The sequence below is a fragment of the Cyanistes caeruleus genome, chromosome 16, assembly GCF_971803275.1.
Source record: "Cyanistes caeruleus chromosome 16, bCyaCae1.hap1.1, whole genome shotgun sequence".
Taxonomy (NCBI): domain Eukaryota; kingdom Metazoa; phylum Chordata; class Aves; order Passeriformes; family Paridae; genus Cyanistes; species Cyanistes caeruleus.
Window position 1 is genome coordinate 11,189,963 of NC_141716.1, and position 16,368 is coordinate 11,206,330.

At 44.9% G+C, this 16,368-nt stretch overlaps 1 long non-coding RNA gene across 1 annotated transcript; it reads right to left on the reverse strand.

Annotated features, from left to right (window-relative positions):
• Positions 1-2,411: 2,411 nt before the first annotated feature.
• LOC111938274 (uncharacterized) lies at positions 2,412-15,303 on the reverse strand. The gene is made up of 5 exons (XR_015276883.1): positions 15,205-15,303; positions 13,401-13,504; positions 8,061-8,182; positions 7,902-7,967; positions 2,412-5,883 (listed from the first exon to the last, which is right to left on the reverse strand). It is a non-coding gene; the product is annotated as an uncharacterized LOC111938274 (long non-coding RNA).
• Positions 15,304-16,368: the final 1,065 nt, after the last annotated feature.

The following is a 16,368-nucleotide window of genomic DNA, read 5'->3' on the forward strand; positions in this document are numbered from 1 at the left end:
CAGTACAGGGGCCCTCTCTGTGGTGGAGACACAAGCAATTCCTGCTGCAGAGTTGACAAATCACGGCAAGAAAGGGTGGATAAGTCTAGGAGTATTATCCAGAAAGAAAGAGGAGAGTGACTCTCCAACTGTGGCATCACTGCACAGCTGAGAGGGAAAACACAGAGCTGTTCCATCCCTCCACTGTGCATCAGTCTCCAGCTGTGGGGTTTGGGTGGTCCAGATGTGACTGTTAAGGAGGTTAATGGAGTCCTGAGGCTGCTCTAAGGTAGACAGAGACATTCTGGGCAGCCTGAGCCTTGCAGTTCCCCCTGCTGTTCCCTTGGCCTCCAGCAGACAGACAGACACACAGACACACAGACTGAGGTCGGTGCATCCCCAGGGCTTCTTGAAAGCTGCTCTTGTGGAGGCACCTTGTGATTCCAGAGCTGACTTCTCCACTCCCTTGCCATGTAATTCTCTCTTTATGGAGCTCTTACCTTGGGGGAAATGGGTTTATTGCAAAGTCAAAAGGTAATTTTTTACATAGACTCTATTACCTGTTTATAATTAAAACCATAAAATCCCTTTGTAACAGGCTTAATAACTTCCCCCACACCAGAAGAGGTTTTCATAAAAAGAGTCATTAAAAGTACTCACAGCTAATGCTGGAAAATCAAGAGAAACATAGAAAATTATTGAGACTTATTTCAGCATTTAACAATGGGCACTTTCCCCCATTTATTTTAATAGTTCAAAATGACAAGAAATGGCAGATCAATCTCAGCCTTTCATCTCCTCTACTTTTTCCTTCTTCCAGGAGCCCTCCTGCCCAGCAGATCCTGGGATTTCCCAAGGCTGGGAGCGTGAGTGGTGATTAGCAGCTGGGATTTCTGACCTTGAGAATGCACTGGGAAGTTCAGCTCCAGCAGTTCCTCCACGTCCTGTTTGCTTTCCTTGACCTCCCACCATTCCTGATGTGTGGATAATGCAAGCAGTGAGCTTAAATTCCTCCAGTTCTCTGTCCTTTAGGACCACTGAGGCTGAAAGATGTTTTTTGGCTTCTGAAGCTAGTGAGATATATATAGTAGAAACACTATAAACAGGAAAATGTGACCTTTAAAACAAATGGATGTAAAATTACATGTTTTACTTTGCAGTAACAACTGGCTGAACTGGACCTAGGGCAGTCAGGGGCTTGGGGCAGCTGTGCTGGTCCTTTCCCAGTGTTTGAGAACCAAAACAAACAAGGGAAAATGCAACAACAAAACAACAAAAACAAACACTCCCCCCCCCCAACCCAAAACCTATATGACAAAAATAAATCCTTAACAAATCACTAGCAATGTTTTTAAAAGCAGGCCATAGGTATCACCCAGGCAGTTTGACCTCCATGGATTTATGACCTACAGGCATCTCAACCAGAGACCAAAGCAGCTCTGCCCTACAACCATCCCCATCCTGTGTTTTGTTGTCAAACAACCTTATCTTCAGCTCAGATTTCCAGCCTGTGTTTATGCTTTTTTTTCTTTCCTTCGGCCAAATAACGTCCTCATCATCAGGAGTGCTCGATAATGTCACCTTGGCAGAAAATTATGGGTGCAAATGAGCTAAAGTTGGCTAACTGAGGTGGCAGCACAGTGGAGCTGAGTCCCTGCTCACGCCAAGTTCATGGGTTAATGGGCAAGTGTCAGCATTCCACACTTCTGCAAAGGAGGTGGATCTGTGGGAGTCTGGAAAAGATCAGCCCCTTCAGAGCCTGGCTGAAAACAGATCTTGGCTTTAACAGAGGCAGAATGAGCAGAGATTGTCCTTGAAGTCAGGCAGTTCCCCTAATTTGGGGAACACTGCCACACTCACAGCCTCACAACCTGTTAAAGTACAGGTTTAATAAATGTATTAAATAAATTAATTTAAATACCTTTAGTAGCATCTTGTTTCATCCCCCCTCACTAAGCACTGTTTTCCTTAAATTTACATTCTCCACTTGCAATCACATCTCAAACATCTCTTGGGTTTTTCTGTAAATCATTTCCAGCCCAAAATGCTGACTCATGGGGGAACTGAGGTTAAAGAAACTTTATTTATGTCAGAGGAATTGATCACTTGTAATTTAAAGCCTTCCTGCACCATTATTTATCTTCTGCCTCTTGCTTCACGCCTTTGTCCCACATCTGGGCCGTGGCAGGTGCAGAGCCATGTATCTGTCAGAACAGTAGAGCTGCCTCATTGCTCATTTTTGGCCTCCTTGACCTTGCCTGCTTACCTTACTTTATTAGTACAGTTCTTCAAAACTTCTGAAAAAGCAAAATATTCCCCCTTGATGCCCTTCCCCATTTAATATAGTAGCACTTCTAATGGTTCTTTCAAGCTGTAGCAGCCTCTCAACTCCCTCACCTCTGCCACCTTCTCCCTTCTTTCTTCTTTATCCCTTTTTTTTTCCTCCCAGCTGACACAGAGTCCACTTCTCTCTTGAGCTGCTGGCCTTTAGCTTCACCCTTGTGTCACTGTGGCATGCAAATAGCCATCACCACGATGATCCCATCTGACTGCTTCCTTCACTTGGGGGCTGGGTGACTTCAAACCTCCTTCTAACACATCTTCATCCCTGCAGGAGTGTGGCCAACAGGGCTTGTTCAATCACTCAGCCCCCTTTGTGCAGTGTCTCCTACCATGACTGAGGGATTCTTGATTTTGTGCTGCTCTCTGCGGCCTCGAGGACCTTCTGCTCCTGGGGTAGAAACCCTTGTGCCACCTTTCACAGCAATGCCATCCCCTCAGACTCCAAGGGGCAGCCAGATAACAGCTGCTGGCTGTTTAGCACCGTCCATCCTCCCCCTTGGCTCAGGGGTGGGGAGCAGAGAGCCCATTAAAGGGGCTGTACCTCTGTCTCCAAAAACAACAAACCTCTCCTGTGTGCTAAGGGATTCACTGAGCTGCTCCAACAGCAGCCTGGAGACATTGCAGTGATAGCTGGGGGAAAAAAAAATTACAAAGCAGGTTTCTCTCTCTTTTATCTACCCCTGGTACATGAAGGTGCCTCGTGATGTTGGTTTGTAGCTGGCTGCTTTTTCTGGTATTATTTGTAACTCACTCTTCTAGAAACTTCACAGTAATTGGCCTCAGTGGGTTTCCCATCAGTTTGTCTTCTCCTGCACCTGAAGTCTCGTGGGGATTCAGCCTGTAGGGACCCTGGCAGAGGTGGCAGTGCCCTCCTGTCACGGGCACAGGGCACCCACAGCAGCTGTACCCGTGTCCAGGTGAGGCTCGTGGGGAGTGGTGAGCAAGGATCATGAAAAGCCCTCTCACAGCTGCACCTCGGGTCTCACACTTTCCTCAGAAGGATTCTGAAGAATTCACAGAGAAATCTGTGATATATTGCATTGGAAGAATGGAATTTATCAGCTCTACACAACACAAAACCAATCACTGTAGGAAAAAGACAAAAATTACACTGGATTAACGAGGCTGGTGGTGGGGAAAGAGTCATTCACAGGCAGATTAAGCAAACCAATCATGTTACAACATTGTTTTGCTGTGTATTACTTGGAGTTAATGGATTTACTCTTGCTCTGAAAGAAACAGGACATTTAACTTCATAGAAGCCAGCAAAAACTAGGGAAAAATCAGAAGCCACTTGAAACGCAGCACACTGTTATTATGGAAGGGAGAAATTCAGCTTGGTGGGGGTTTTTCTGAGCCTTTTATTTACCATCCTGACTTTAGCAATCTGCCTCCCACATGGAGGGAGCAGGGGAGGCTCAGGCCTGGCACGGGCCCAGCTCAGCTCACGGAATGCAGGAGGGAGCTCCACATTCAGTAGGGCTGATAGATCATTTACAGGGTGCTGGGAGATGGAATATGCAGTAATCACACCAGAGCACAGCAAAACAGACACAAGACAGGTGTGAAAAATTGCAGGCTGATTAGTAATTTGTCACAGGCTTGCAAGGGGTCTGCCAAAGTTGGAGGCAGTGGAACAACATTCCTGTGTCTTCAAACCAACTCAGGCGCCGAGTTCTCCGTTCCAATTTCAGGAAATAAATAGCAGTGATAATTGATGAACAGCTCTGAGGTGTCTTCCCAAGCCTTTTCAGATCCTGATTTTATCATCCTGGTAGGAGAAAATTTCCCCAACAAACAGTTTATTGATTGTCCATTACACATTTTCCCTCAGTAGTTCTCAGAATGCCGTCCAGGTGTCAGACACATGATAGCAAAGGAGAAATTCAGCCAGGGAACAAAGATATCCTTAGGTCCAGCACTGAATCTGACATTCAGGAATCCAGACCCCATGTTTACCCCTAGATCTTTATTAATCCTTGCTGTACCTCCCCATTCATAATGGAAAACCAAACCCATTTCTAGTCCCAAACTTTCATGGCCTTTCGTATTTATTATGAGTGCACTGAGAAGATGGCTGTGCTCATGGGGTGGTTTGGACAGTGCCTAACAGAAAAGAGCTCCAATTTTGGGAGTGCAGAACTAAGAATCATAGAATAACCAGTTGGAAGGGAGCCACAACTATCAAGTCCAAATCCTACACAAATCTGTGTGGTTTGGGGGATTTTTTTCTGTTTTTTTTTCCAAGATGAAGCACATCCTGTAACATCCTGTAAATCTTAAATGCAGTAGATTATAATACTTTTAAAAGTAGAAATAAATAATGCTGGCTAGTAAATTTTCTTAAAGGTGCAAGTGCCTTCTAAATAAGTTTTGGTGATCAGATCTGTCAAGGCACCTCATGCCTGTCCCTCCTTGGAGCACAGGGAGGGCAATTCCAGCCAAATTAACCATTACCCCCTGTAATCAGCAGGAGTAGGCTGAGATAATTGGGGTTGTTCAACCTGGAAAAGAGAAGGCTTTGAGGTGACCTAATTGCAGCCTCTCTGTCCCTGAAGGGATCCTGCAGGAAAGATGGAGAGGCTTTTTGTAAGGACATGCAATGTTAGGACAGAGGGAATGGATTTAAACTGACAGAGAGTGGGTTTAGATTGGGTGTTAGGAGGAAATTCTTCCCTGTGAGGGTGCTGAGGCCTTGGCATATGTTGTCCAGACAAGCTGTGGCCACCCCACCCCTGGGTGTTTTGGATGGATTTGGAACAACCTGGTCTAGTGGAAGGTGTCTCTGCCCACGGCAGGGGTTTGAACAAGATGAGCTTTAAGGTCCTGCCCAACCATTCCATGATTCTATTTTCTGTCATTCAAATGATATGATAGATAGATTCAATGATATCATTCCATGATTCTATGAATCAAGAACAGAGCCAAAATGTTCATCTCAACCTGCACCCAGTGCCCTAAAGACCGGGCCACTCTCACCAAGGCAGCACCTCAGCACACCTGCTCTTTGAAAAGCACACACACAAAGAAATGAGTGGGAAACATCTCATTTTTCCACACAAAGGAGAAAGACAGCCCAGAATAAACAGCTTCCTACAGGAATCACAGCTGCTTTGGCGTGCAAAGGCCGATGTGCATACAAATGGTGCCTAATTAACTGCTTAAGGAGAGATTAGCTGCCATATGTTGCAGGAGTGATGGGTGTGCTTCCAGTGTGCAATTAATGGATTACAAATACGCCATCTCATGCAATACAGTGCCAGAAAGATGGGCTGCCTGCACCCTGGGGAGAGCAGGGGCAGGAGCTGGGTGTGGTGCTGGTGTCCCTGTGCTCAGCTAGCTGGGACAAGGTGAGCAGGGCTGCAGGAACACATGGCACAGCCACAGCTTCTCTGGGCAGCCTGTGCCAGGCCTCACCACCCTCTCAGGGATGAGTTTCATCCCAATATCCAATCTCAACCTGTTATGAGTGCTCGTGCCTCACGTTGAAGGAGCCACGTGGGTTTGGGGTGCCACAACATAGGGGAAAGGGCCTGCTCCACCACTGTAGATATCATTTGCCTGTGGACAAAACAGCATCTGAAGGAACATGTCAGGACACCATCAAATGAAGCCTTTGCATGACACTACACATCCCAACAGCCCAAGATGGAGAAAGAGCTGGGTCTCAGAATTCAGGATGAACTGCCTATTTCTTCACTCAAGCCAGGTGCTTTCCATAAAGTAATTCTGTCTGAACTTTGGGAATGGCAGGGGATAGGGGAAGACCTCCAGGTCTTGATCTTCAAAGCTGTAGGTGCGTCTGGAAAAATTGTTTATGACCTCGTGGTCATCCCCTGGCCAGGCACCTGCTCACTCCCATTCAACCTCAGCTCACCCTGCAGCCCTTGGCTCACCAAGGAAGAATAATTGTGTTCCTCAGCTCAGAAAGCTCAATGGTCTTGCTTAGCAGGGCTGTGGGATCACCAGAAGGAGAAATAGGGTGGGGAAGGATGACACCTTTGAGCAGAACAGAGCTCAGCAGCAGCAGCAGCAGCTCAGCTGCCTTTCTCAGCAGTGCTTTACCCTGCATGCATCAATCAGGAGAAATCATTTAATCCTTCTCACCTCTGTTTCTGCAAAATGGGTTATTGGTATCTCCCAGCCTTTCCCAGCTTTGCATGGATAAATCCATAACCAGCATTTTATTACCACAGCCGTGGGACTCTGTGAATGGGCATGTGCGAGGAAAGAACTCAAAATGTAATTCCTACCTATCCCCCACCTTCTGAAATCACAGACTTCAAAGGCCTGAAGCAAAGTCCCTGGAAAGCACTGAAAAGCTCCACTGGAGTGCAGATTAGCCTGTTAAAGTCTGAGCTTCAGAATTTCCCCAGAGATTTCCCCTCGCCTGCCAAGACTGACAGGCCTGAAAGCAAGTAGGGCACTGCCCCGAATGTTGGAGCAGCAGATTATACTAAAGGCTTCACCCCCCTGAAAATGGTATTGAAATGAAGAGTAGATGACACAGCAGCCACTGTGAGCCTCAGAAAGGTCAAGTGATCCTGGGCTTTCTTAGGAGCAATTTATGCAGTGCTTCAGTGACATCTGAAATGGAATCATCTCGAGAAGGCATTGAGAGCTCTCCCTCTGCTGTTTCCTGGACCTCAGGAGGAGATGGAAAACCAGGGGGATTTGTTAGATGTTGCACAGAGGCAAAAGAAATAATTCTGCTTTCTCAGAGTCTTTTTAAATTCTGTCGTCATGGGTTTAAATACTTGCCTCACACTCAGCCTCAGCCTCTGTTGCACACACAAAAGTGATACAGCAATATTCATATAAACACTTGTTTGCCTCCTAGTGCCATTTAGCACTTGCAAAATAAGAAGGAACAACAACTCTGAATGATGCAAAAAGACAAGATACTGTCAGATAAAACACCTGATGTTGAAAATGAGATGTGAGCCACTGAGATCTGGGGCTTTGGTCTGACTCTGGAAGTCTGAACTCCCAGAGCCTAAGGGGCTGAGAGCTGGGAATTGCTGGGCTATCAGAAAAATCCACTCCAGTGCAGAAAATGTTAAAGCAACTTTTAAACCACAGCCAGGAGGCACCTAAATATTGCATTAGAATGGGCCATTGAGCTTTGCAACAGCACCAAAGGAAGGGGAAGTTATCCAGAGCAGAGAGGAAAATTGAAAGGTGAAGGGAAAATAGGGGAAAAGTATGAAAAAAATTGAAAGGTAGGAGCCTCCCTGCAGCAACAGGCTCAGCACATCCTACACTCACAGAATGCCCCTTTAACAGAAAGTGATGGGGTTTGGCTTTAAATTCAGGCCTTGAACCCCCTTGTGGTGCAGAGAGGCTGAGCTGTGTGGAGCAGGTTGGAGCCAGCCCTACAGTGCAGTTTCACCTCCCAGTGCTGCCAGCTTGGCATCACATTGTGCATTTAAACAGAAGCACTGATAAACTGAACCCCTCAATTAACACAGAGCCCTCAAATGCCTTCAAAATGATTGGAGCCAGGCAAAAGATGAGCTCCAGAAGGCAGGGGAAAAATAAAAGGTATTCAAAAACCAGCAAAATCCCACAAAACTCACCACTTTCTACTCAAGTGCAACTCCCTGGAGAAGCTGCACCCCCGGCAGGCTGGGCCATGTACAGCCCTGCAAAGAGAAGGAACAAACACAGGTTTCAGAAAATAAGGCTTTTCTGTCTCCTTTATTATCATTACACAAATTATTCTGGGATATTCATACCTTTTGTGTTCAAGATTGATGGAAAATTCAGAAGGAAAATGCAGTTCAGTCTCCTCCCTCTCCATTTGTCTCCCTCACCCCATGCTTTTTGAGGAAATTGGTAAAGGCCCTCTCTTAGGAGTCTAAAAGGAAGATATTAAATACCTAAGACACGTAAGAAATTGTCAATTATATGCAGTGTTTTTACAAAATCCAGTAATTTATAGAAAAGCAAAGTTCTTCAAAATGACCTTTTAGGTACTAGACAATTATTTTGAAGTGGGAGAAAGAGAAAAAGAAAACCCAAGAGGACTTTCTCATGATAGTATGAAGTGCACTTAGTAAGAGAAAGCTGTTAAAAACACTTAAACTCTGTTTTAGGTCTTTCTGCTGTTGCCCATCACCATGGTATCAGAACATCAGAAATGTAAAGCAGATTAGCAAAATCTGATTCTCTGTGGGCTCCTGGTTCTTTGGCATTTTTTGTGTATGCAGAATCCCATGGGGAGTGAGTCCTTGTGTGCTGATTTCCAGGGGGGCTGAGAGCAAATTCCATTTTCCTCCAGTGCTGCCTAAGGGGATGGAGCTGCAGCAATTCCCTGAGTCACTCAGAATTTGGCCTTGTCCATTTTCTTCTGGAAGTTTATTTCATAATCAGGCCCCTTTCTGGACAAGAAACCTATAGTTCAGGATTTGGAACTGATATTTTGGATTCTCTGAGGCCTAGATAGGTGTCTTGAGGTATCAAATGTGTGCCATGCTTCAAACACCTCTTTTCTAGGTCTGAACGAGTTAATTTTCTCACTGGCAATTTTGTGAAATTACTCAAATGGATGTGAATTCCTGCACACGGTTTTTTATAGCTTTTTCTTCCACCAGAATAAAACCCCAGTCCCTGTCACAATGCTGCCTCTCTCCTGACACAACAGCCAGGGCCATCACTGTCACAAGTTCCGTGATGGAGCTGTTATTACAGAGAACATTACATCTCAAATGATGGGATTTGCTGGTCAGCTGGTTGTTCTGTGCAAAATTATGTTTGAACAGAGCTAACAATGAAACATTTAGAACCATCACATAAAACATAAAAGGATGGAAGAACAAAATAATGAAGGGGGAAAAAAAAAAAAAAAAAAGCACTTGGGGACATTCTCTAGTACAGTTTGTACCATCACACAAGAGTTATTGTTTTTCCTACAGCTCATGGTTAGGAGCACTCCCAAAGTCCAGGAGCTCCATTTGACCATGCCCAGCCTCTAGACCACCTAATCTGGGGTCCCAGAGGTGGGGTCTGCTCTTCTGATGATGCTGAATATCCAAGGCAATAACCACAGGATGCTTTGCAGGCAGAGCTCTGGTCCTGGGTTATATAATCTGATCTGGCTGCACAGTCCTGAAAACCAAAGTTATGTAAATAAATTATCCCAGTGGCTGCAGGGACTGACACAATTGGCTGTGTGCTCTGAATGCAAATGTGCTGCTCTGAGGAGTCAAAGCAGCTCAACACCTGCCCAGCAAATCTGCCCTGACAGGAGCACCTCTGCCTGCTCCCCTTCCCAGCCTGATGCCTGCAGGTCCAAGCGACTCTCTCAGCTGAATTACTGGATCAGTGTTGCACCCCGAAATCTGGGGGAATTAAATCAGCCAGTCTGATCTCCAGTAATCCCCATGTGCTCCTTTGGCCCCCAGTCCCACCCCGACCAGGAAAGGGAGCTCTGGGGGGCTCCTGTGGCTGTTGCCGTGTGGAAAGGTGTCGTGGTTTTAAACCACTAACTAAGAAAATTACTTACTTCTTGCTGTGAGATATGGATTAGAATAAGAGCAAAACAGGCATACAACTTAAAAGGGGAAAAAAAAAGAAAGTTTATTGACAAACCACAGTAATAAGAACACCAGAATAAACTTCCAGAAAAACCTTTCCATCCCCTATCTACCCACTATTCCCTTGTACACATGACAACAGAGACAAAAACTCTGGAACTCTGATGGTTAAAACAGTCCTAATTCTTGCTAGTCTTTTTACCAATCTTTATAGAGAAACAGAAGTTTCTTCTTGTTAATTTATGGAGTTTCTCACAAGAAAACTATTTTTGTTATAGTTTTCTATTGCTCTAATGTTAGCTGTCCAGAGATGCTATTATTAGAGTTCACTCCTCCCATTCTCACATCACTCTGAGGTGTGTATGGGCTATGCGTCTAGAGATAGCATTTTTAAGGATAAGTTATTCAAAGGCAAAAAAAAGAAAAAAAAGTCTTTTTCATCTGTTTCTGTGAGCTTCACCAGAAAACAGTTTTCTCATGGCCTCTCAGGGCTTCAAATCTCTCAACAGTTTTCTCATGGCCTCTCAAGGCTTTTAATCTCTCAGTACTTCACTATACTATAATTACTCTTTACTCAAATTTACACTTTGAACACTATTCCTCTCTAGATCTTATATCATGAATTAAAGGAGTTCTTTTCAGGACTTCATTGTCCATCTCCATAGTTTTAACAGTGAGATATTTCAGCTTAATTAAAGCATCTTCTTAATTCTCTACCTTTCCTGAAGCTTCTTTTCTTTCTTGTCACTGGTAGTTTATAAAGTCTCTTTTCATGTTGATCTTTCTTTCTCTCTCTCTCTGGATAAAAAGATTAATCCGCAAGTCTCATCTGGGTAATGAAAGAGTTAAAATCTTGCCCAGGCTTTTGTAGATGGTTCGGGGATCTCTGCCGAACAGGAGCTGGAGCCGTCTGCGATGGGAAGTTCCTCATGGCTGCTCTGGAGCGTGTGGTCGCTGTTCCAACCTGCTGCAAGTCCAAGGCTTCCCTCTTCCTTCACTGGGCAGTTTCTAGTGAATGTAGTTACAGCAAAACCTGCAGCCGAGCCAGAGATCGGCTCGGCCCGGCCCGGGCCCGAGGAAAACCTTCCCCAGGCCCCCCCATCTCCCGGGCAGGAGACGCGGCAGGCCCGGCCCCATCCCCGCCCGGCCGCATGGCCTGGGCAGGGACGGGAGGCCTGGAGCTCCGGACCCTCCACAGCCAGAAAACAAAGAGAACCCAGAGAGCTCTGCTTTTACATTTTAAGGTAGGGTTCACAAGTTGATCCCACTTTTCAATGGCCTAAACTGCTGTCAATTCCCAGCAATGACCGATAATTGGTCAGGAGAAAAGACTCCAAGCACTTCCCAGCAACTCCAACTCCCTTAAAGGTAAAGTAACTCCATGACAAAAGGTTAGGAATGGCTCCAAGGATCAATCAACTATTTTAGTTTATGCATCCAGGGAAACTGGATTAACAAAGCAGGATTTCAAAAAACCTTCTGAGGGTGCAGGGAAAGTTATCATTAGAAGAGTTTAGCCTAAGGTTTTTACCTTTTTTTGGGCACTACATGTTAAGTGTAGTGTCTATTCAAAATAATTACAGAGCCAGGATAATTCATTCGGAATCACTACAAAATAAGGGTGAGGAGAAAGAAGTTTAAAAAATTTAAAAAGGAATGAAATCAATGCCTTGAAGATAAATGTAAGTGAAAAAACTGAAAGGCAAAATCATTACTCAAAGAAGAAAAGTGAAATTATTCCTGCTTTGATGCATATAGAAAAGCATCTTGATAACTACAAGGCAAATCTGAAGAATGTGTTATCAGAAAAGAATGGGGTCCCTGTTTTTCTGTTGCACTCTCAAACCTTGAATAGCAGTGATTTGATTGAGTTGACCTCAGAGGAGACCAACCAGACCAGGAAAACACAGGATGTGATGGGTGTACCAGTGGAGGGCTCAGCTCTGGAAGTGCTCCCAGAAGGCAGAGCCAGGGCAGCTCCACAAAACCTCTCTGGGCACCTCAGGGAACTCACAGGGATCCAGAGTCTCAGGCATACAGGTATTTTTTGCTCCTTTCCTCTTTCCTTTCCTCTTTCCTTTCCTCTTTCCTTTCCTTTTTCCTTTCCTTTTTTGTCCTTTCCTGCCCTGCCCTGCCCTTGGATTTATCACAGCTGTCTCCCTGCCCCAGCATTGCCCTTCCCATGCTGATAGAAGCCATCTGAAGGCCCTGTCTCAGTGCAGGAGGTTGGGGTGAGGTGTTTGGGTGTAGGTGTGTAGGTTTCTGGGTGTGTGCAGCACTGATTCCTCGCTCACCTGCCCCGTGACAGCCCCGAGGATGCTCTGGGTGCTGGGGAGGCTGGTCCAGCTGGAAGCTGGGCAGCAAAAGGTGCCCTGAGTGTCCTTGCAGCTGCCTCCAGCTGAGGGATGTGGTGACAGCACACAGGAGATTTCCTGACCTTCACTAAAGGGCCGAGAGGTGCTCTCACACGCTGTCACCTGCCTGCCACAGAGCTTGCTGAAGGGCTGCAGGATCTGAGCAGAGCTGGCAGCAGCAGCAGGTGCAGCCCTGAGCAGCTCCAAGGCACTTCTCACCTCCTGTGGAGCTCCTGCTGCTGGCTCCAGCTCTCCAGGTTTCCTTGAGGAAATCTGGGCAGGAACAAGGGAACATTCATTCATCTGCACAGCTTTGCTTTGGGCTTGGCTGGGACAGGACCAGAACTCCCAGTAACTCCCCAGGTTTGTTCAGTTTTTGGTTTGAACCAGACTCCAGTCTGCATAAAGACAGCGCCTTCTCTGCCTCAGCTTTCCAGGTTTATGCCACGATGCAGCAGCCTCCAGCTGGTCCAGCAGCATGTGCTGCTCCTCAGATCCTACAGAGGGATTGGGAGTAAAAGAAAAATGGCAGCAAGCCCTTCAGCTGAAGAAAGAATGAATTCCTGTGACTGCAGGAAGTGGCTCGGGGCCACCTGAACGCAGGGACAGGATCCAGGTCTGCCACTCACCAGCTGGGATTTCTCATCCCCAGGCAGCTGAGGGATGCTGGCTGTGCCATGTGGCAGGAGGGCTCGTCCCCTCCCTGTGGCCACTGCAGGCCCAAGCCAAGCACTTTGTACCTCAGCTGCCTGCTTGGGGGTGATTTTTTTTTTCTCTGAAGCATTTTGCTCAAAAGCTGGAGGGGCAGGAGGCACTGAAACACTGCCCAGAGAGACCACATTCCTGGAGCCCAGTGCATTTCATAATATATTTGTGACTGCTCTTCAGTCCCAATAAATTTGAGATTGGAGGAAATCCAAATGAAGGGGTCTAGGGTTGTCTTCCTACCTCTTTCTTTGTGAAAGCAATTTCCTTTATTGGCATCCTCCAAGCAAAAGTAATCTTTCAGAGGGAGGTTTGGCAAAAACATGGAAGGGTTTTATAGTGACAGGGCCAAAGGTTGATAAAAGCCCATTGAAGCCATTGCAGTCCAAGGTAATAGGCAGCTCTAGACTTTCAGGAGAGTTAATAGAAGGAAAACGGACTGGGTTTTCAGTAAAGGGAGAAACAGAAAACTGATTTTTACCAGTATTTTTCCTTTCCAGTGCACACACATCAACTCCACCAAACACCAGTGCTTTGAATGGGAGACTCAGTTTCAGAAATAGGCATTTCAGATTGTCTGCAGTGCTAGAAAGAAATGAATTGTGCTGAAAAATCATTCTTACTTGCCCACCTATCCCATATAATTGAGTTCCCAACATTATTATCTGGATATAGAGTGTGTTTAACATGACAGCCCAACGGGATATTCTCCCCCAGAACCCTCTTGTATTCAGGACAGAGTCAGAGCAATGGAGGACAAAAGAAAACCAAGTTTGTGCAGAGCCTTAACAGTGCTAAAGCAGGCAGAGTAAATTAATATCAGGAGAAAATGAACGACAGCCTTACACAAGACTCAGCAGAATTCTTCTTGTGAGGACGTGGGACCTCACATTCCCTGGCAGAATCAGTTCTTCCCCTGATCATTTGTGCTGGAAGTCAGGCTGAGCTGTCATCCAGACAGTTTTAAAGCCAATGAATGTCCCCATCTCCAACTGCTTTGGGAATGTATTCAGAAGGAGACACAGGCAGACAATTGCAGAAGGATTACATTTTTTGGGGCATAAGTGCTGTGAGGATCACGATGCTGGGACAGTAGCTGAACACCACTTGGCAACTGCATTTTGTAGAGGGAGCCAAAAGACTCATTCCTTCTGGACAGAGGGAAATGGCTGCATTTGTAAAATGTTATTGTTTATGTTCTTTAAAATTAAATTTAAAATAATTAATTTAATTTAAAAATAAATTAAATAAAAATATATAATTTTCTGCTTTGGTCATAGTTTAATCAGTATACTGAGCTGAAAGAGATGAAAACTGAAGCTGGCAAAGCTTGGCTTGGAGGCAGAAGTTTTGTTTTTGTTAACAGTGCTCATTAATTCAGTTTTAGCACCTCTTCTGCTGATACCCGAGTCCTGTGACAACAGCAGCCACTGGCATCTTCTTCCCCTTTGCTGAGCTCAAGGATTCCCCCTCAAAACCAGAGGAACAAGGTCACCCCTTGTGACACGGATGGGTTTGGTGACAGAGCCCACAGAGCATCACTGGTGACCAAGCACCAAGGGTGGACTGAGAGACTGGAACACCAGAGTGGCCTCTTTGTCACCTCCTGCCTAATTAGACATTGAATATTTATGCTTTAAATCATCCACAGATGATTAAAATAAAATAAAATAAAATAAAATAAAATAAAATAAAATAAAATAAAATAAAATAAAATAAAATAAAATAAAATAAAATAAAATAAAATAAAATAAAATAAAATAAAATAAATATCCCTGCTCCTCTCTGGTGTCAGCTGCCTGCAGGGATGCCCCAGCCTTGCAGCATCACTGTGAGCTCTCACACACAGAACCTCTGGCCAGGGGAGCTTCCCTTGGTCCCTTTTTGAAGAAGCAGGTCTAAGGGAACAGCTTTGTTTGCTCCCCTGAATGACATCAGGGAGTTATCTTTACAATCTAGCTGGTACAACATGTGTGGCCCACGTTTTTAAAGAAATTGCTCAGAGTTCTTCATTCTTTTCCTCTGATTCTGTCCATTTTGCAGCATTTCCCTGCTCTCTCCACCTTCATACTTCTCAGCATTTTGCTTTGAAAACACAACCACGGAATAATGCACTTGACCTTACACACACAGTGTTTTTCCTGTTCCTTTCAAGTGGTTTTTGTAACATCAAACCAGAAAATTCCAACTTGTAAATTTCTAAAGCAGCATGGCTACACCAGAGTTTCACATTAAATTAGTACCTCTGCAATCAAAAACGACATTAATACATTTCTTTTTCTTACCTGCAGCACTGCTATAACATGAGCCAGACCGTGGCACAGATTTTAGAGGCAGAACATCAAACACAACCCAGAGCTTTGCAATTAGTCTGTCTCAGGGAGGACAGGGAAGGAGGGGATGAGGCAGATGCAGAGTGGCTTTTGCTGGGAGGTGTTTTGCTGAGTGACACCCAACACATCCTTACAAGGCAGCAATGTTTGCTCTGTGTGTGTTTTAGGCTTGAATTTTAAAATATGTCGATGTTCTCTGGGTGGAAATCAGAGTCCCCAAAGTTTTTAAGGCTACAAAATGGTTGTGGAGGCAAAGGAAACAAACTCTTTGTCCTGGAGGGTGGCAGGACCAGTGCCTGTTGTCACCTGTGTGAACCAATCCAAACAAGTCACTTATTAAAAAAAAAATAAACAACCCACTTGCTTCCCTCTTATTGTACATTTTTATCACCAAGATAAAAGTAAAAGTCAGTTTAGGCACAGATTTTAGGTTAATCCTTCCCAGAAGGAAGAATTCCATCAGAGAAGAGTTTCTCTGGGTTTTTTCCTTCCTCATTCAAACAACACTAACATGTGTAATATCCTGAGACTAAAACATATTTGAGGTAAAATAGTGATGACATTTTGAGGCAAGCAGATTAATTAGATCAGACTTCTTGTGTTTGCTCAGATTCCTCAGCTCCTTTCCAACCCTTGATTTTTTTCTTGTTTGTAGCTGAAAACACACAACACAAATCATCCTTTCAAATTTGCTCCTACCTTGATTAAAAAAAAAAAAAAAAAAAAAGCAGGAGGGAAATAGGTGTTTTACAATTCTAATTCTGTAACTGCTGTGCTTATGCCAGAAGTTTGTTCTGACTGTGTCAGCTCATACAACAGCTTGGCCTTATCTGCAAAGTGCAGAGATTTGAACAGGTTTAGGAGAGCTTTCAGAAATTTAAATTCTCTGTTTACCACCTGGTAGCCTCCTCTGCTGCTCAGCACACAGTTCCTACCATGCTGATGTACAAAACCCCTCCTAAAACACAGATATTCCTCCAAAAGGAGGGGTGTAAATTAAAGTCTCAATGTTCAGCTTAAGGGAAATGTTTGGGCACTGGGAATAGCAGGAAGGGAAAAGGGGTCTAAGCCTCTGTGATGTTCCACACTCAGCTGAGATGTGGGGTTGTAACAAAA